The following is a 316-nucleotide window of genomic DNA, read 5'->3' on the forward strand; positions in this document are numbered from 1 at the left end:
GCTTAGAATCACAATGCAGAAAGGGGAGGAATTAAGACCAGTGAAGGCCGAATCTTAAGCCTCCCACCCAAGTAGGCTATCCTTTTTTACCTCCTATTGGTGTAACTATGTGCTGGTAGCAGCTTGTCTTTTGTAAGGTTTGGTCCTGGAGTACAGGAAATTCCCATGAGCTTCCCAGGTCTAGCCATCACAAAGTGTCAGCTCCCTTTGTACCTGGATAGTCCTGAAGGCATATGGCTAGAAAAACTTAAGTTCCCTTTCAAAACTGACAAATATTCTATGTAAAACAGAATTTAAAATAGTTATTTTGAGAAAT

Source organism: Nannospalax galili, unplaced genomic scaffold, assembly GCF_000622305.1.
Source record: "Nannospalax galili isolate Female #2095 unplaced genomic scaffold, S.galili_v1.0 scaffold54, whole genome shotgun sequence".
NCBI classification, from domain to species: Eukaryota; Metazoa; Chordata; class Mammalia; order Rodentia; family Spalacidae; genus Nannospalax; species Nannospalax galili.